Raw genomic sequence first — 21678 nt, forward strand, 5'->3', positions numbered from 1 at the left:
AAGTTTGCCCAGCTATTGGGAGTGTTGGCAAATCATGCCTCTCAGCTGATTCTCTCTAGAATTTATTCTCAGGAGATCTAATTAATAACTTGTCAAGCTGATGTCCATCCTTGGGGACAACTCGTATCTGAAGAATGGCCAGTGAAAGGTATTAAAACTCCATACTCCTGCCTCAATTTAGGGCAACTCTGAAGGGTCGCCCCAGCTTCTCAGCTCCCCCTTGAGATTAGCTGAGGTATTTGTTGTGACTGCCTCACATCTCAACTCCCTTTATCCAATTCAGCTTTTTCGCCACAGTTGTTGGTTCCTAGGATTTTACCCAGTTAAATGTTCTCTACACAAATCTCTATCTCAAATCTGCTTTACAGGGAATGTGGCCTCAGACAGGTTTTCATTAAGTTCTGGACGTAACTCTCATTAGTCATTGATATGATTCGGCTGTGTCTCCATCCCAATCTCACCTTGATTGTAATTATCCCCGCATGTCAAGGATGGAGTCAGGTGGAGATCATTGAATCATAGGGGCGGGTTCCCCCTACTGTTCTCCTGGTAGCGAATAAGTCTCACGAGATCTGATGCTTTTAAAATGGGAGCTTCCCTACACAAGCTTTCTTCTCTGCTACCATTTAAGATGCGCCTTTGCTTCTTTTTTGCCTTCTGCCGTGACTGTGAGGCCTCCCCAGCCATGTGGAATTGTGAGTTCCTTAAACCTCTTTCCTTTCTAAATTACCCGGTCTTGGGTATGACTTTATTAGCAGCATGAGAACAAACTAGTGCAGTCTGTTCTATAAGCCCAAGTCGGATCACAGAGTCCCGCTTTCTGTTTTTTTTTCTAGCCCATATTTCTACTAAAACTTGACTCATATAGACTTAAAACAAAATAATTAAGCATGGCTAGTATTTATTTAATATTTTATACGTGTCAGGTACTGTATTTTGTAACTTATCTTTTAATAATCTTTCCAAATCTCTAAAAGGAGAACTCTGCTCTTTTATAGAGAAAATAAGGATGGCTCTGAAAATGTTAGCATTAGGGGAAGTAGGGTGAGGGACATAGGGGGCACTTTGTGTTATTTGTGCATTTTACTATCAATCTAAAATCAGGTCAAAATAAAAATTAAAAAAATGGGTAGTAGAAGCAGGTTGTTAAGATTTTCAGTGTGACTCTAGAATTTTTTTGTTTGTTGTTTGTTTTGGAGTGTAGTGGTAAGATCTCTGCTCACTGCAACCTCCACTTCCCAGGCTCAAGCAATTCTCCTGCCTCAGTCTCCCAAGTAGCTGGGATTATAGGTGCCCACCACCACACCCAGCTAAGTTTTCTATTTTTTTTTTTTTAGTAGAGATGGGGTTTCAGCATGTTGGCCAGTCCAGTCTCCTACTCCTGACTTCAAGTCATCCACCGCCTCAGGCTCCCGAAGTGCTGGGATTATAGGCATGAGCCACCACTCCTGGCCCAAAGTTCATATTTTAACTACTAACCTAAATTATTTTAAAAACAAAAGCCTCCTTGGACTCAAACCAGGTCAGAGTGACATGATCATGTGCCTGTTTTGTGCAGGGTGAAGTGAGATTATTATCTAGGAAATAGCTGAAATGTCTTGTTGTGGGCATACATATTTCATATAAATTCTAAGCTTCATATTAGCACTTAGATTATAATTATCTAAAGAATAGAGAACAATTTCATATAATTTTCAGTGTATCAGGCGAATCAAAAGTATACATACAAGCATGCAGATGAATTTCAGTGAATATAGTGGTGACAATGCTCAACAGAATATGTGTCCCCCACCCAACCCTGCTTCTTGCTCTTTCACTGTCCTAAAGATAGAACAAAATGGTTCAGGCATCCAGCTTGTCCCCTCCACACTTCACACTTTTACTTAATAGCAGCTTATCTTTAACACTTTGTCATCTTTAAGATGTTGCTAATTCTTTCTGGTAGATCCCAGGACTGAGGATGAGGAAGAATGATTTTATTTAAATAAAGTTGCTTAATTAAAAAACACTTTTTTTAGTTTTAAAATATTTTCATTATTTTATAAAATTTTTGTGGGTACATAGGAGGTTTATATATTTGTGGGGTACATGAGATGTTTTGATACAGGCATGCAGTGTGAAATAATCACGTCATGAGGAATGGGCTTTCCATCCCCTCAAGCATTTATCCTCTGAGTTAAAAACTATTCAATTGGCTGGGCACGGTGGCTCACGCCTGTAGTCCCAGCTCTTTGGGAGGCCGAGGTTGGCGGATCGCCTGAGGTCAGGAGTTTGAGACCAGCCTGGCCAACATGATGAAACCCCATCTCTACTAAAAATACAAAAATTAGCCGGGTGTGGTGGCGAGTGCCTGTCATCCCAGCTACTCGGGAGGCTGAGACAGGAGAATCATTTGAACCTGGGAGGTGGAGGTTACAGTGAGCCGAGATCATGCCATTGTACTCCAGCCTGAGTGACAAGAGTGAAACTCCATGTCAAAAACAAACAAAAATCAATTACATTCTTTAAGTTATTAAAATTAAACATTGTAAATGATTTTTTTTTCCCAAAGCTTTTTCAAAGAAAAAAAAGTAGAAACAAAGACACTTTCTACTGATTTCCAATATGGTGACTCTGTATTTCTAGCATGTGTTAAGGTGAAAAATTGATTTTATGTTTAATACAAAACATAGCATAATGTAATGAAAAGCAAGATTGTAATGATAAAGGAAAATAACACTAGTGCTAATTTTTTTCAATTTGAAGCATTGGATTAAAATGAATTAGGTTATATTCCAACATGTTTATATTGAATTTCTTTTTTCTCCAATTGGTTTCTTTTTATTAATGGGTGAGTGTTGCATTTGTATAAGGTTTCCCTATTATATTCAATTGTTTTGAGATGCTTTTAATTTGAAGTTTTTATGTTTTCTTTTTGATGTATACATGTTATGCTTTTATGCTGAATTTGATAATTGGTGCTGTATATGCAAAGCAAATGTAATTTCCCAGCTTTTATTTTTTAAAGCCCTGGGAAGCAACATAATAAAGTAGAAATAGTATCAAGACAGGAGTTAGAATACCTGGATTCTAAAATTTAAATTAAATTAGGATCTAGTGACATTATAGGTGTTCCTTGATCTTCTGATGACCTGATTCCTCAAAAGAAAAATAAAATAATCTATAAATTGTTTCTAATTCTAAAACTCTATAAATCCTATTTTTAAAATTATAATTAGTTGAACTCTATAAGGTCACAAAAATCCCTGTTAAGAAACTAAAATAAAATTTTATCATATCTTAAAAATACTCTGATCTTTTTTTATATGCTGACATGAATTCTAATTATTTTTGAGCCCCTAAAAAACATTTAAGATCACAGTTTATGTTTTATTATTGACTTTCAGATAATTAACATTTTACTGATAGATATGAACAAATCTACTCTAACAGAGATAGTCATTAGTTTATTTCTCTCTTTTCAGTATCAATAAAAAGTATCGATTTACCAATAACAATGAATTAATTGCCTGAAATAAATGAAATGTAAGCAGCAAAAGTGAACTTTTTAGTATAACTCTTCTTGTAAACATTGACTTAGTTCAAAGGGAGCTTATCTTTAAAAAAAAAGCGCTAATTCATGTCTATTGGTATAGATATAATCTTTTGTTCCTTGAAAATAGATCCTACTATACTCCAGACACTATGCCACTAGGTGCAGATATTAACACAAATAGCAGGTGATCATTGTCCTCATGGAGTTTATTTTAAAGAGAACAAAGTGAGACAAAGGCACACAAGCAAAGAACTACAATACAAAGGGGATGGCATCTGACTCAGCATGGAGGTGTCACGGAAGGTGTTGTTTTGCTTAGGTTTTGAAGTGTGGGTAGGAGATGGCCCATGTTGAGAGTGGGAACTGGGAATTAAAAAGATGAGGAGGTCTCTGCAAATCTACATGGATGGGAAGTAGCATGCTGATGTGGGAAACAACTAAAAAGTTCCAGAATGCATGGTTTATAAAGCGTGAGTCAGAGAGGGCTAGACCAGTAGCCAGATCAAGGATATCTCAGATGTTATAGTCATGAATTAGTGCATTGACCTGCAGGCCATGGGAGTCACTGAAGGTTTCAGTCAGGTAAGTGAGCTGATCAGAACAGTCCTTTAGATAGGCCGCTCTTTTGGCTGTAATGGGGACACGTTTGAAGTAGGGCTATAGCTAAAAATATACAGACACTTCCTCTTGTCTACAGCCCTGCTGGCATCTGTTGTATTTTGACTTTTTAATAATAGCCATTCCAACCGGTATGAAATGGTATCTCATTGTGTTTTGATTTGCATTTTTCTGATGATTAGTGATTCTAAGCATTTTTTTTTTCGTGTATTTGTTGGCCATTTGTATGTGTTCTTTTGAGAAGTGTTTGTTCATGTCCTTTGCCCATTTTTTAATTGGGTTATTTTTTTTTCTAATTGATTTAAGTTCCCTGTAGATTCTGGATACTAAAAAACAAACAAAAACCAGAAGTAAATAAATTCTCAGGACACACACACCCACACCCACACCCACAGAGAGAGAGAGAGAGAGAGAGAGCGCCTAGGTAAGAGGCCACCAACCACCAGGGTCTAAACTGGGAACACTTTCTAGTACAGAATGAATGGAAAGGATTCATGAAATATCTAGAAAGTAACGTTAATGAGATTTACATGTATGGAGTGAATGAGGAGAAACAGGGATCATTCAGGATTCTGGTGGGAATAACAGGGGGAGCCATTAGTTGAAATTTTGAAGTGGGAGAAGGAGAGGGAGTTTTAGGGAGAAAGATGAGTTGTTTTTTTAGGTATTTCAAACCCTTGAAGCTTCTATGGGACATCGAAGTGGAAATAACAGTCTGTGGGTTGGGACAATAAAGAAAGAAATTGGTTGAAGACTAGGGGAAGAGTATAGAGCAAAGAAATATTTAAGATAATAAACATATAGAGATAGCTGAAAATGTGGGACTGGATTACAAAGGAAGGATGATTTAGTTATGAAGCCCAAGGGCTGACAGGAATGGGTGACTAGTCGAGGAGTTCATATGCATCTGTTATTGTATGAATAAAAAAAATTATCTGTTCCTTCCTAAAGATATCTTCAACCTGTTTTTGGATACATATGGGCACTGCTTTTCACTCTCTTAGCCCCATTTCTTATTTTAGCCTCTGCTGTAGCGATCAGTTCTGCACAGGCTTTGACCCAGGCTTTGACTAGTTAGTGCAGGTGTGATATGACACTTACCTGGAATGGCCCACAGTTTGTGGCTGCTCTCACTTAAGCAGGTGGGATGCTCATGTAGGTGTAACCTAGAAGCTTGGTAGAGTTTATGCCCATGGGGCAACCTGTGACCACTCAAAAATAAAGCCCTTTCCTCCTCCCAGATTGAGGAGTCTTGCATTATGTAATAAAACTCCTTAGAAGGCCTATTAGGTTCCAATACAGCATTAGGCAACTTGATAAGGTATCCCATCATCAGCCTTCCTTTCTTCCCTCATTCCTCTGCCTCTCACTCTTTCTTCCTAAGTTAACTTCTTAGATAAAATGCCAACTTTCTATATTGTGTCTCACATCAGGGAAAATAATTGTATACCCCATTTCAAAAGCACATAAAAAGGTTACTGTATAGAAAATTTGTCTTTAAGAGATTAAGCTGTAATTTTCCAAATACTTTAAAATTTTATTTCAGATACGTTTTTCATTTTTATAAGCTTCATCTAAAAGCAGAGTTCACCTAAGAATATACCTAAGAGCATATTACATAGAATATATTTTATATTTCAGTAGTTTAGCTAGGATTCTTTCAAAATTGAGAGGATCTACAAATATTTCTAACACATTAGTTTTCAGTCTTAAGGCTGAGTCAAGAACAAAGCTCCTAAACTTTGCATTGGTGATTGAGAACATTTTAAAATTGTTATTTAATTCATCAATTTATTTTTAAAAAATTTTCACATTGTAATTATATAGATTTATAGGATACAATTTGATGTTTCAATGAATATGTATGTTGTCTAATGATCCAATAAGGATAGTTAGTGTATTAATTACCTCATGCATTCATCATTTCTTTTTAATAAGAAATTTCAAAATCCTTTCTTCTAGATACTTTGTAATATACAATACTTTACTTTTAACTATAGTCACCCTGCTTTGCAAAGAACACTACAACTTATTCTTCCTATATAATTGTGATTTCATAACTGTTAACCAATCTATCTCCATTTTGCCCTCCCCACTTCTTCCTCACTGTTTGGTAACCACTATTCTACTCTACTTCTCTATTAACATTTTTTTTTTTAAGATTCCACATATGAGCGAGATCATGCGGTATTTGCTTTCTGTGTCTGGCTTATTTCACTTAACATTGTATCCTACAGGGTCATCCATGTTGTTGCAACTGGCAGAATTTCATTCTTTTTTTATGGCTGAATAGTATTTCATTGTGTGTGTGTCCATATATATATATATATATATATACATATATAATTTTATGTATAATTATAATTACACATAAAATTATATATAATTATAATTAATTTTATGCATAATTATAATTACACATAAAATTATATATAATTATAATTATAATTATATATAATTATATATAATAATAATATATATTATATGTAATATATAATATACATAACATACATAATGTATATTATATATAATATACATAACGTATATTATATACATTATACATTATATATATTATAATATACATAATATATATTATGTATATAATATACATAATATGTATTATATATAAAATATACATAATATATTATATATTATACATATAATATATATTATATATTAATAATATATTAATATTAATATTAATTATTAATAATTATTAATTAATAATAATTATTATTAATATTAATATTAATATATAATATATTAATATTAATAATATATGGATATTAATATATTATATATTATACATAATATATTACATATAATATACATAATATGTATTATATATAATATACATAATATATATTATATATATATAATTCACTTGTTTGTTTTTATACACATAGGTTGATTCCATATCTGATTATTAGAAATAGTGCTACAGTAAACATAAGAGTGCAGATATTTTTCAAACACAATGATTTCATTTCCTATGGATATATACCCAGTAGTGGGATTGCTGGGTTATGTGATCGAATGATTGTTTTTTTTTTTTATTTTTTATTTTTTAGCGAACTTCCATAAAGTTTTGCTTAATGGTTGTACTAGTTTACAACCCCATCAACAGTGCGTAAGTGTTCCGTTTTCTCCACTTCCTTGCCAACTTTTGTTATCTTTTACCTTTTTGCTAATAGCCATTCTAATGGGTGAACTGGTATCTCATTGCGGTTTTGATTTGCATTTCCCTGATGGTTAGTGATGTTGAACATGATTTTATTATATATTCGTCTTGACCCTTTCTATATTTTCTCTTGTGGCATTTCTTTTCGTTTATTTTGTCCTTTTTTTTTTTTTTTTTGCGAAGGAGTCTTGCTCTGTTGCCCAAGCTGGAGTGCAGTGGTGCAATCGGGGCTCACGGCAACCTCCATCTCCCTGGTTCAAGCAATTCCCCTGCCTCAGCCTGCTGAGTAGCTGGGGTTACAGGCACACGCCATCATGTTTGGCTAAATTTTTGTATTTTTAGTAGAGAAATGATTTCACCATATTGGTCAGGCTGGTCTCAAACTCCTGACCTCAGGCAATCCGCCTGCCTCAGCCTCCCAGTTTTGCCCATTTTTAAATAAGTTATTTATGTTTTTGCTGTTGAGTTGTTTAAGTTTGTTATATAATCTGGGCATTAACTCCTTAGCAGATGTATAGTTTGCAAATATTGTATCCCATTCTGTAAGTTGTTTTTTCACTCTGTTAAGTTTCCTTTGCTGTGCAAAAGCATTTTAGTTTGATGAAACCCCATTTATCTATTTTTGCTTTTGTTGCCTGTGCTTTTGACGTCTCATTTAAAAAATCCTTGTAGAACCCAAAGTTATAGAGAATTTCCCACATGTTATCTTCTAGTAGTTTTTCATAGTTTTCAATCTTACCTTTAGGTCTTTAATCGCATTTGAGTTGATTTTTGTATAAGGTAAAAGATAGGGGTCTAATTTCATTATCCCACATGTAGATATCCAATCTTCTCAGTACCATTTAATGAAGAGACTGTCTTTACCCCTGTGTGTGCTCTTGACTCCTTTTTTGAAAATCAGTTGACTTTAGGTATGAGAATTTATTTCTGAGCTGTATATTCTCTTCCATTGGTCTATGTGTTTGCTTTATGGCAGTGCCATGCTGTTTTGCTTACTATGGCTTTGTAGTATATTTTGAAGTCAGGTAGTGTGGTGCCTCCAGCTTTGTTATTTTTGCACAGGATTGCTTTGGTTATTTGGGGTCTTTTCTGGTTTCATACAAATTTTAGGGTATTTTTTTCTATTTCTGTGAAGAATTTCATTGGTATTTTGATAGGGATTGCATTGAATCTGTAGGACATTTTGTTAGTATGGTCATTTCAATAGTATCAGTTCTTCCATTCCATGAGTATATAGTGTCCATTTTTTGTGGATCGTAAATTTTTCCATCAGTGTGTTATAGTTTTCATTGTAGAGATCTTTCACGACCTTGATTAAATTTATCTGCAGATTTCTTGGTAGCTATTGTAAATGGAATTCCTTTCTTGATGACTTTTTCAGATAGTTCACTATTAGTGTATAGAAACACCACTGAATTTTCTGTGTTGATTTTGTATACTACAACTTTACTGAATTTATTTATGATTTCTAGTAGTTTTTGGTCAAGTCTTTAGGGTTCTCACTCTATATAAGTATATATAGAAAGAACCCTAAAGAGAGAGAGATCATATATATCTATATGATCATATATATAGATGTATACATATGTATGTGAGATCACATTTTCTACAAACAGAAACAATCTGACTTCCTTCTTTCCAGTTTGGATCCCTCTTATTTATTTCTTTTGTCTAATTGCTCTGGCTCTGACCTCCAGTACTATGCTAAATAGAAGTGGTAGAAGTTGACATCCTTGTCTTCCTCCACATCAAAGAGGAAAAGCATTTAACTATTCACCATAAATAAGATGTTAGCTGTGGGTTTGTCACCTATGGCCTTTACTGCGTTGAGGTACACTCCTATACCTACTTTCTTGACAGTTTTTATCATAAAGGAATGTTGACTTTTGTCAAGTGTTCTTTTTGCATCTGTTGAAATGATCACATGGTTTTTGTTCTTCTTTCTATTGTGGTGGTGTATCATATTTACTGATTTGTGCATGTTAAGCCATCCTTTCATCCCTGGGATGAACCCCACTTGATTATAGTGAATACTCTTTTTAGTGTGCTGTCGAAGTCAGTTCACTTGTATCTTGTTGAGAATTTTTGTATCTATGTTCTTCAGGAATATTGGCCTGTTATTTTCATTTTGTGCGTGTCTTTGTCTGGTTTTAGAATCAGGATATTGCGAGCCTCATAAGATGAGTATGGAAGTATTCCTTCCTCATTACTTTTGTGGAAAAGTTTGTGGAGAATTGGTAGTTATTCTTTAACTGTTTGGTAGAATTCAGCAGTGAAGACATCAGGTCCTGGGTGTTGGTTGTTGTTGTTGTTGTTTTGATGGAAGATGTTTTATTATTGATTCAATTTCCAAACTCATTATTGATGTGTTCAGATGTTATATTTCCTCACAATTTAATCTGGGTAGTTGTATGTGTGCAGAAATTTATTCATTTTATTCTACATTATCAAATTTGTTGGCATATAGTTATGAGTAATGTCTTACAATCCCTTCTATTTCTGTGGTGTATCAGTTGTAATGTCTCCTTTTTCATCTTTTATTTATTTGAATTTTCTCTCCTTTTGTCTTAGTTTAGCTAAAGGTTTGTCAGTTTTACCTTTACACTTTGTCTTATTTATCTTTTGAAATATTTTTTAGTGTCTGTTTCCTTTATATCTGCTGTGAGCTTTATTATTTCCTTCGTTCTACCAATTTTGGGTTTAGTTTGTTTTTGATGTTCTAGTTACTTGAAGTGTATAATTTTGCTTTGTGATTTGAAAATCTTTCTTCTTTTTTGGTGTAGGCTTTTATTGCTATAAATTTCCCTCTTAGAACTGCTTTTGCTACGTTCCATAGGTTTGGGTATGTTGGATTTTCATTCTTACTTGTCTCAGTGACTTTTGAAATTTTCCTATTAATGTCTTAATGAGACCTCTTGATTTCTTGGGTGCGTGCTATTTAATTTCCATGTTTTTATAAAATTTCCAAGGGCTTTCCTGTTGTTGATTTCTGGCTTTATATCCCTGTAATCAGAAAAGATACTTCATATGATATCTGTCTTCTTAAGTTTGTTAAGACTTATTATGTGTCATAATGTATGATTGGTCCTAGAGAATGTTTGGTGTACAGTTGAGAATAATTTGTATTCTGCAGCTGTTGGATGATGTATTAGTCTGTTTTCATACTGCTGATAAAGACATACCCGAGACTGGGTAATTTACAGAGAAAAAGAGGTTTAGTGGACTCATAGTTCCACGTGGCTGGGGAGGTCTCCCAATCATGATGGAAGGCGAAAGACACATCTTACATGGTAGCAAACAAAATAGAATTGAGAACCAAGTGAAAGGGTTCCCCCTTATAAAACCATCAGATCTTGTTAGACGTATTCACTACCACAAGAACAGTATGGGGGAACCGCCCCCATGATTCAATTATCTCCCACTGGTTCCCTCCCACAACATGTATGAATTATGGGAGCTATAATCAAGATGAGATTTGGGTGGGGATATACAGCCAAACCATATCAGGTGAGATCTTCTTTACCTGCTAGGTCCATTTGGTCTATGGTATAGTTTGAGTCTGTCATTTTTTGGTTGATTTTCTCTTCATAGAATCTGTCCATTTTTAAAGTGGAGTGTTGAAATTCCCTACTAATATTGTATTGCAGTCTATCTCTACCTTTAAATCTAATATTTGCTTTATATATCTGGTTGTTCTGGTGTTGGGTACATATATAGTTACACCTAAGTAATATATATGTTATGTCCTCTTATTGAATTGGGCCTTTTATCATTTCATTATACAGTGACATTCTTTTTTTATATAGTTTTTTTTATTTAAAGCCTTTTAAAATATGACATGACTGTGGCTACTCCTGCTTGCTTTTCATTTGTTTGCATAAAATATATTTTTCCATCTCTTCACTTTCAGTCTATTTGTCTTTAATAGTGAGGTAAGTATCATGTAGGCAGCATATAGGTGGGTTTTGCTATCCGAATCCATTCATCCACTTTATATCTTTTAAGTAGAGCTTAATCCACTTCTATTGAAGTTTATTATTGATAAATTAGGACTTCCTTCTACCATTTCATTAGTTGTTTTTTAGATTACTTGTTCACTTCTTCCTTTCTTATTGTTTATCCCTCTAGTTTGGTGGTTTTCTGTGGTGCTAAGCTTTGTTTCTTTTCCCTTTTTTGGTGTGTGTGTGTGTATCTGCTGTAATTTCTTTCTTTCTGGTTAGTGAAACTAACATACAGAGTCCTGTATTTGTAACAGACTATTTTACACTGATAACAACTTAACTTCTGTCACATAAAAATACTCTTGACTTCTCCTCCCCCCACACACAATTTATATTTTTGTTACCTTACATTGCATCTTTATGAATGGTAGACTCCATGGAACATAGGATCTATGTCACAACTAAATCAATTATTTAATGGCAGCATTAAAGCAGCCCAAAGAATGTGAAAAACTGGTGTGGGTGTATTTAACTTTTTAAAAACTATGTTTCATAATGTTTTCATTAAAAAGTCTTTATCAGTTTGCTAATGCCTAATTTTTACAACCAGCCACCATAGATTTTACAGGATAAATATATTATTTCAGTGGTAATTGAAGCAGAATTTTTGTTGCTCTTCTTACCCTTAGAGATTGTGTATTATCCTCAGACGTAATTCTTTGATTTTTTTTTCTTTTCATGTTGTTACACATAGTTACCAACAATCAACGTGAGAATAACCTTTGAATATTTTCAAGCATTAAGATTTGTTTATACAGCTGCACAATTAGACAACCAACACTCTTGGGTCTTTACCTCTCAGCATACACCTGATTATTAACTTAAAGGTATGATGGGAAAAGTATCAATTTTTGTTGGTCACCTAGATTTGGAAATATGTAATAATTATAAGCTTGGGTCTGCTTCTTCAGAAGCCTAGGAATTCGAGTGATGGTTCTCTGAAGAGGCTGGAAACAAAGTATGTGTTTCCAGAAGGCTTAATAGAATATGTTGAGACATAGGCCATTAACACAAAAGTGAAAGAAATGCAAAAAAGTATAAAAGTAAGGATTTGAGAAGGGAAATTTTATTTTTAAGTCTAAGATTCCTATGAATTATATGAAAGTAAATGTCCTATCCTTAAAATGAGCCAAAGGAAGCACTTTACTTATCAATATGATATGACTTTTCATACTCTTATCTAAAGATATCCTAAACTAAGATCCAGTTTTCTAAGTAAAGACCTTTTACTCATGCTTTAAAGCATGTTAGATGATTCCTACCACATCACATCATGTTGTTTACATGTATGATTTAAACTGCATTTATTCTTCAACTCACTGGTTCCTTAGGCTTCTTATCTTTCCTTGCACGCTTAGATAATTTTATGTAAAATTGATTTTTAGAAGTTTAGTTGCTGGGCGTAGTGGCTGTCGCCTGTAAACCCAGTACTTTGGGAATTCAAGGCAGGTGTATTGCTTGAGTCTTGGAGTTTTAGGCCTGCCTGGGAAAGATGACAAACCCCATTTGTACAAAAATAAAAATATTAGCTGGATATGGTGGCACATGCCTGTGGTCCCAGCTACTCCAAGGCTGAGGTGGGAGGATGGCTTGAGTCCGAGAGGCAGAGGTGTGAGCCAAGATCATGCCCTGCTCTTCAGCCTGGGCAAAGAAGCCAGACCCTGTTTCAAAAAAAAAAATCTAGTGAGATTTGATTTCTATTTCTATGTGATTCAAAAGTAGGAGAGCTTCAAGGCTAATGACTATTAAAAAATGGCCATTGCTACTTGCATTTTCTATGAAGCCAGCATACACAGCAACGTGCAACCTAAAAACCAAGCTATTTAATATGTAGCTTAGATTTCAGGTTTGATTGTCTTTGAGGTTTGATTATTGCAGAGATCAATTGCCAGACCAAATATAGTCTATTTCTGTATTTGGTCTTTTTATCATATGAAACATCCCAGCCTTGGGTATAAATTAAGAGCAAATACAGACATTTATACCGATAGCGGTGTAGATATTTCCATGTTTATACAGATAGCGGTGTAGATACTTCCATGTCTATACAGATAGCGGTGTGGATATTTCCATGTTCAAACAGATAGTGGTGTAGATATTTCCATGTTTATAGAGATAGCGGTGTAGATATATCCATGTTTATAGAGATAGCGGTGTAGATATTTCCATGTTTATACAGATAGCGGAGTAGATATTTCCATGTTTATACAGATAGCATTGTAGATATTTCCATGTTTATAGAGACAGAGGTGTATATATTTCTATATTTATAGAGATAGCGGTGCACATATTTCCATGTTTATAGAGACAGCGGTGTAGATATTTCCATGTTTATACAGATAGCGGTGTAGATATTTCCATGTTAATACAGGTAGCGGTGTACATATTGCCATGTTCATACAGATAGCGGTGTAGCTATTTCCACATTAATACAGATGGCGGTGTACATATTTCCATGTTCATACAGATGGCGGTGTAGATATTTCTATGTTTATAGAGATGGCGGTGTAGATATTTAAATGTTTATACAGATAGCTGTGTAGATATTTCCATGTTTATAGAGATGGCGGTGTAGATATTTCCATGTTTCTACAGATGGCGGTGTAGATATTTCCATGTTTCTACAGATGGCGGTGTAGATATTTCCATGTTTATACAGATGGAGGTGTAGATATTTCCATGTTTTTACAGATAGCGTTGTAGATATTTCCATGTTCACACAGATAGCGGTGTAGATATTTCCACCTTTATACAGATGGTGGTGTAGATTTTTCCATTTCCATACAGACGGCGGTTTAGATATTTCCATTGTTATAGAGATGGCGGTGCAGATATTTCCATTGTGATACAGATGGCGGTGTAGGTATTTTCATGTTGATACAGATTGTGGTGTACATAGTTCCCTGTTCATACAGATGGTGGTGTAGATATATTCATTTTCCTACCGATGGCGGTGTAGATATTTCCATGTTTATACAGATAGCAGTGTAGATGTATCCATGTTCATACAGATGGCAGTGTAGATAATTCCATGTTCATACAGATGGAGTTGAAGATATTTCCATGTTTATAGATATGGCGGTGTAGATATTTCCATGTTTACACAGAAGGCGGTGTAGATATTTCCATGTTTACACAGATAGCGGTGTAGATATTTCCATGTTTATAAAGATGACTCTGTAGATATTTCCATGTTTACAGAGATAGCGGTGTAGATATTTCCATGTTTACAGAGATATCGGTATAGATATTTCCATGTTTACACAGATAGCGGTGTAGATATTTGCATGTATATAGAGATAGCGGTGTAGATATTTCCATGTTTATGCAGATAGCATTGTAGATATTTCCATGTTTATACAGATAGCGGTGTAGATAATTCCATGTGTACACAGATAACGGTGTAGATATTTCCATGTTTATACAGATGGCGGTGTAGATATTTCCATACCCATACAGATGGCGGTGTAGATATTTCCATGTTTATAGATATAGCGGTGTAGGTATTTCCATGTTTACACAGACAGCGGTGTAGATATTTCCATGTTTACACAGATAGCGGTGTAGATATTTCCATGTTTATAGAGATAGCGGTGTAGATGTTTCCATGTTTATAGAGATATCACTGTAGATATTTCCAGGTTTATACAGAGTGTAGAGTAGATATTTCCATGTTTATATAAATGGCTGTGTGGATATTTCCATGTTTATAGAGATAGCGGTGTAGATATCTCCATGTTTACACAGATAGCGGTGTAGATATTTCCATGTTTACACAGATAGCCGTGTAGATATTTCCATGTTCATACAGATAGCGGTGTAGATAATTCCATGTGTATACAGATAACGGTGTAGATATTTACAAATTCCTACAGATGGCTGTTTAGATATTTCCATGTTTGTACAGATAGCGGTGTAGATATTTCCATGTTTACACAGATAGCGGTGTAGATATTTCCATGTTTACACAGATAGCAGTGTAGATATTTCCATGTTTATACAGATAGCGGTGTAGATATTTCCATGTCTATACAGATAGCGGTGTGGATATTTGCATGTTTATACAGATAGCGGTGTAGATATTTCCATGTTTATAGAGATAGCGGTGTAGATATTTCCATGTTTATACAGATAGCGGTGTAGATATTTCCATGTTTATACAGATAGTGTTGTTGATATTTCCATGTTTATAGAGACAGCAGTGAAGATATTTCCATGTTTATACAGATGGCGATGTAGATATTTCCATGTTCATACAGATGGCGGTGAAGATATTTCCATGTTTATACAGGTAGCGGTGTAGATACTTCCATGTTTACACAGATAGCGATGTAGATATTTCCATGTTTACACAGATAGCGGTGTAGATATTTCCATGTTTATACAGATAGCGGTGTAGATAGTTCAATGTTTATAGAGTTGGCGGTGTAGATATTTTCATGTTCAAATAGATGGCGGTGTAGATATTTCCATGTTTATATCGATGGCAGTGTAGATATTTCCATGTTCATACTGATGACGATGAAGATATTTCCATGTTTATACACATAACGGTGAAGATATTTCCAAGTTTTAAGAGATGGCGGTGTAGATATTTCAATGTTTAAACAGATAGCGTTGTAGATATTTCCATATTCCTACAGAGGGCGGTGTAGATATGTACATGTTTATAGAGATGGCGGTTTAGACATTTCCACGTTCATACAGATGGCAGTGTAGATATTTCCATGTTTATACAGATAGCGGTGCAGATATTTCCGTCTTTATACACATAATGGTGTAGATCTTTCCATGTTTTTAGAGATAGCGGTGTAGATATTTCCATGTTTACACAGATAGCGGTGTAGATATTTCCATGTTTATAGAGATGACTCTGTAGATATTTCCATGTTTACAGAGATAGTGATGAAGATATTTCCATGTTTACAGAGATATCGGTGTAGATAATTACATGTTTACACAGATAGCGGTGTAGATATTTGCATGTATATAGAGATAGCGGTGTAGATATTTCCATGTTTATGCAGATAGCATTGTAGATATTTCCATGTTTATACAGATAGCGGTGTAGATAATTCCATGTGTACACAGATAACGGTGTAGATATTTCCATGTTTATACAGATGGCAGTGTAGATATTTCCATACCCATACAGAAGGCGGTGTAGATATTTCCATGTTTATAGATATAGCGGTGTAGGTATTTCCATTTTTACACAGACAGCGGTGTAGATATTTCCATGTTTACACAGATAGCGGTGTAGATATTTCCATGTTTATAGAGATAGCGGTGTAGATGTTTCCATGTTTATAGAGATATCAGTGTAGATATTTCCAGGTTTATACAGAGAGTAGTGTAGATATTTCCATGTTCATACAGATGGCGGTGTAGATATTTCCATGTTCATACAGATAGCGGTGTAGTTATTTCCATGTGTAAAGAGATAGCTGTGTAGATATTTCCAAGTATATGCAGATAGCTGTGTAGATATTTCCATTTTCATGCAGATAGCGGTTTGGATATTTCCATGTTCAAACAGATAGCGGTGTAGATATTTCCATGTTCATACAGATAGCGGTGTACATATTTCCATGTTTATACAGATAGCGGTGAAGATGTATGCAAGTTTACACAGATAGCGGTGTAGATATTTCCATGTTCATCCAGATAGCGGTGTAGATATTTAATTGTTCATCCAGATGGCTGTGTAGATATATCCATGTTCATACAGATAGCGGTGTAGATATTTCCATGTTCATACAGATAGCGGTGTAGATATTTCCATGTTTGTACAGATAGCGGTGTAGATATTTCCATGTTTGTACAGATAGCGGTGTAGATATTTCCATGTTCATACAGATAGCGGTGCTGATATCTCCATGTTTATACAGGTAGCTGTGTGGATATTTCCATGTTTATGCAGATAGCGGTGTGGATATTTCCATGTTTATACAGATAGCGGTGTAGATATTTCCAGGTTTATACAGATAGCGGTGTAGATATCTCCATATTAATACAGATGGCGGTGTAGATATTTCCATGTTCATACAGATCGCGGTGCAGATATTTCAATATACATACAGATGGCGTTGGAGCTATTCCCATGTTCATACAGATAGCCATGTAGCTATTTCCATGTTCATTCAGATAGCGGTGTAGATATTTCCATGTTCATCCATATGGCTGTGTAGATATATCCATGTTCATACAGATGGCGGTGAAGATATTTCCATGTTCATACAGATAGCGGTGTAGCTATTTCCATGTTCATACAGATAGCGGTGTAGATACTTCCATGTTCATACAGATAGCGGTGTAGCTATTTCCATGTTCATACAGATAGCGGTGTAGATATTTCCATGTTCATACAGATAGCGGTGTAGATATTTCCATGTTCATACAGATAGCGGTGCTGATATTTCCATATTTATACAGGTAGCGGTGTGGATATTTCCATGTTTATACAGATAGCGGTGTGGATATTTCCATGTTTATACAGATAGCGGTGTAGATATTTCCAGGTTTATACAGATAGCGGTGTAGATATATCGATCTTAATACAGATGGCGGTCTAGATATTTATATGTTCATACAGATGGCGGTGCAGATATTTCCATGTTCATACAGATGGCAGTGTAGCTATTTCCATGTTCATACAGATAGCGGTGTAGATATTTCCATGTTCATCCAGATGGCTGTGTAGATATATCCATGTTCATACAGATGGCGGTGAAGATATTTCCATGTTCATACGGATAGCGGTGTAGATATTTCCATGTTCATACAGATAGTGGTGTAGATTTTTCCATGTTCATACAGATAGAGGGGCTGATATTTCCATGTTCATACAGAGAGCGGTGATGATATTTCCATGTTTATACAGGTAGCGGTGTAGATATTTCCATGTTTATACAGATAGCGGTGTAGATATTTCCATGTTTATACAGATAGCGGTGGAGATATTTCCATGTTTATACAGATAGCGGTGTAGATATCTCCATCTTAATACAGATGGCGATGTAGATATTTATATGTTCATACAGATGGCCGTGCTGATATTTCCATGTTCATACAGATGGCGTTGTAGATATTTCCATGTTCATACAGATAGCAGTGTAGTTATTTCCATGTGTAAAGAGATAGCTGTGTAGATATTTCCAGGTATATGCAGATAGCTGTGTAGATATTTCGATTTTCATGCAGATAGCTGTTTGGATATTTCCATGTTCAAACAGATAGCGGTGTAGATATTTCCATGTTCATACAGATAGCGGTGTACATATTTCCATGTTTATACAGATAGCGGTGAAGATGTATGCAAGTTTACACAGATAGCGGTGTAGATATTTCCATGTTCATCCAGATAGCGGTGTAGATATTTAAATGTTCATCCAGATGGCTGTGTAGATATATCCATGTTCATACAGATAGCGGTGTAGATATTTCCATGTTCATACAGATAGCGGTGTAGATATTTCCATGTTTGTACAGATAGCGGTGTAGATATTTCCATGTTCATACAGATAGCGGTGCTGATATTTCCATGTTTATATAGGTAGCTGTGTGGATATTTCCATGTTTATACAGATAGCGGTGTGGATATTTCCATGTTTATACAGATAGCGGTGTAGATATTTCCAGGTTTATACAGATAGCGGTGTAGATATCTCCATCTTAATACAGATTGCGGTTTAGATGTTTGTATGTTCATACAGATGGCGGTGCAGATATTTCCATATACATACAGATGGCGTTGCAGCTATTCCCATGTTCATACAGAAAGCCGTGTAGCTATTTCCATGTTCATTCAGATAGCGGTGTAGATATTTCCATGTTCATCCATATGGCTGTGTAGGTATATCCATGTTCATACAGATGGCGGTGAAGATATTTCCATGTTCATACAGATAGCGGTGTAGCTATTTCCATGTTCATACAGATAGCGGTGTAGATATTTCCATGTTCATACAGATAGCGGTGCTGATATTTCCATATTTATACAGGTAGCGGTGTGGATATTTCCATGTTTATACAGATAGCGGTGTGGATATTTCCATGTTTATACAGATAGCGGTGTAGATATTTCCAGGTTTATACAGATAGCGGTGTAGATATATCGATGTTAATACAGATGGCGGTCTAGATATTTATATGTTCATACAGATGGCGGTGCAGATATTTCCATGTTCATACAGATGGCAGTGTAGCTATTTCCATGTTCATACAGATAGCGGTGTAGATATTCCCATGTTCATCCAGATGGCTGTGTAGATATATCCATGTTCATACAGATGGCGGTGAAGATATTTCCATGTTCATACGGATAGCGGCGTAGATATTTCCATGTTCATACAGATAGTGGTGTAGATTTTTCAATGTTCATACAGATAGAGGGGCCGATATTTCCATGTTCATACAGAGAGCGGTGCTGATATTTCCATGTTTATACACGTAGCGGTGTAGATATTTCCATGTTTATACAGATAGCGGTGTAGATATTTCCATGTTTATACATATAGCGGTGTAGATATTTCCATGTTTATACAGATAGCGGTGTAGATATCTCCATCTTAATACAGATGGTGATGTAGATATTTATATGTTCATACAGATGGCCGTGCAGATATTTCCATGTTCATACAGATGGCGTTGTAGATATTTCCATGTTCATACAGATAGCAGTGTAGTTATTTCCATGTGTAAAGAGATAGCTGTGTAGATATTTCCAGGTATATGCAGATAGCTTTGTAGATATTTCCATTTTCATGCAGATAGCGGTTTGGATATTTCCATGTTCAAACAGATAGCGGTGTAGATATTTCCATGTTCATACAGATAGCGGTGTACATATTTCCATGTTTATACAGATAGCGGTGAAGATGTATGCAAGTTTACACAGATAGCGGTGTAGATATTTCCATGTTCATCCAGATAGCGGTGTAGATATTTAAATGTTCATCCAGATGGCTGTGTAGATATATCCATGTTCATACAGATAGCGGTGTAGATATTTCCATGTTCATACAGATAGCGGTGTAGATATTTTCATGTTTGTACAGATAGCGGTGTAGATATTTCCATGTTCATACAGATAGCGGTGCTGATATTTCCATGTTTATACAGGGAGCTGTGTGGATATTTCCATGTTTATACAGATAGCGGTGTGGATATTTCCATGTTTATACAGATAGCGGTGTAGATATTTCCAGGTTTATATAGATAGCGGTGTAGATATCTCCATCTTAATACAGATGGCGGTGTAGATGTTTGTATGTTCATACAGATGGCGGTGCATATATTTCCATATACATACAGAAGGCGTTGTAGCTATTCCCATGTTCATACAGATAGCCGTGTAGCTATTTCCATGTTCATTCAGATAGCTGGGTAGATATTTCCATGTTCATCCATATGGCTGTGTAGATATATCCATGTTCATACAGATGGCGGTGAAGATATTTCCATGTTCATACAGAGATTGGTGTAGATATTTCCATGTTCATAAAGATAGCAGTGTAGATATTTCCATGTTCATCCAGATAGCGGTGTAGATATTTCCATGTTCATCCAGATGGCTGTGTAGATATATCCATGTTCATACAGATGGCGGTGAAGATATTTCCATGTTCATACGGATAGCGGTGAAGATATTTCCATGTTCATACAGATAGTGGTGTAGATATTTCCATGTTCATACAGATAGAGGGGCTGATATTTCCATGTTCATACAGAGAGCGGTGCTGATATTTCCATGTTTATACAGGTAGCGGTGTAGATATTTCCATGTTTATACAGATAGCGGTGTAGATATTTCCATGTTTATACAGATAGCAGTGTAGATATTTCCATGTTTATACAGATAGCGGTGTAAATTTCTCCATCTTAATACAGATGGCGGTGTAGATATTTATATGTTCATACAGATGGCCGTGCAGATATTTCCATGTTCATACAGATGGCAGTGTAGATATTTCCATGTTCATACAGATAGCGGTGTAGTTATTTCCATGTGTAAAGAGATAGCTGTGTAGAGATTTCCATGTATATGCAGATAGCTGTGAAGTTATTTCCATTTTCATGCAAATTGCGGTTTAGATATTTCCATGTTCAAACAGATAGCGGTGTAGATATTTCCATGTTCATACAGATAGCGGTGTAGATATTTCCATGTTTATACAGATAGCGGTGAAGTTGTATGCATGTTTACACAGATAGCGGTGTAGATATTTCCATGTTCATCCAGATGGCTGTGTAGATATATCCATGTTCATACAGATAGCGGTGTAGATATTTCCATGTTCATCCAGATGGCTGTGTAGACATATCCATGTTCATACAGATGG

The sequence above is a fragment of the Gorilla gorilla genome, chromosome 11 (genome assembly GCF_029281585.2).
Source record: "Gorilla gorilla gorilla isolate KB3781 chromosome 11, NHGRI_mGorGor1-v2.1_pri, whole genome shotgun sequence".
NCBI lineage: Eukaryota > Metazoa > Chordata > Mammalia > Primates > Hominidae > Gorilla > Gorilla gorilla.